The sequence below is a fragment of the Chelonia mydas genome, chromosome 17, assembly GCF_015237465.2.
Source record: "Chelonia mydas isolate rCheMyd1 chromosome 17, rCheMyd1.pri.v2, whole genome shotgun sequence".
Taxonomy (NCBI): domain Eukaryota; kingdom Metazoa; phylum Chordata; order Testudines; family Cheloniidae; genus Chelonia; species Chelonia mydas.
Window position 1 is genome coordinate 6,981,570 of NC_051257.2, and position 737 is coordinate 6,982,306.

Below are 737 nucleotides of genomic sequence, written 5' to 3' on the forward strand. Positions count from 1 at the left end.
GTTGGTTTAGATGTTTCTACTTTTCATAACATTGTGGATATAAGTATTACCAAGTCTTTTCAGTGCAGCTAAACTACTGAACCATCAGTCCCTGTTGGTAGGTTTTGATAGCAGAACTGAGTTGAGTTGACCTGCCCTTTTCCATACAAACTGATTAAATGCTATGTCTGGACAAGACAGATGCTAGTACTGATGAGTAGTATCCCAGCGTCTCTTCCTTATTTCCCTCCTTAGCTCACAAAACAGACTGGAAGCTTCATTTGAACAAATGAAAAGCAGACAGTATTTCAACACACGTGGAGGGTTGCTCACTGGAGTGGTGGATGCCTTGGCTGGTGGAACCCTGGAAGATGGTTTTGAGTAGGTGATTACGGGTGCTTTTGCACAAATGTACATTCAGCTTTGGTTAGTTTAATAATACAGTAACATAATGTTGCAGCCTATTAGTCTCATGGGATTATTTGTTCAGTACTGAGGATAGGAGGGGTGGGAGAGGTATGCCAGCATGAAAAAGGATTAGCCTTCTGATTCTTGGTAGACGTGGATTACACAGGTTGTGTGCAGTAGACTACATTCAACTGGAGTAAATTGGTACAACTGGCGTTGAAGTTGTTGGGAACTATCCCCTGACTTTATGGTGGATTGTAACCAATTGTGTGTTTACCTGCTTTTACCTTATTACACTTCATTCAGAACTTGGTGTCAATAGCAGTGCTTTTTCCAGACTCTGCAGGCCA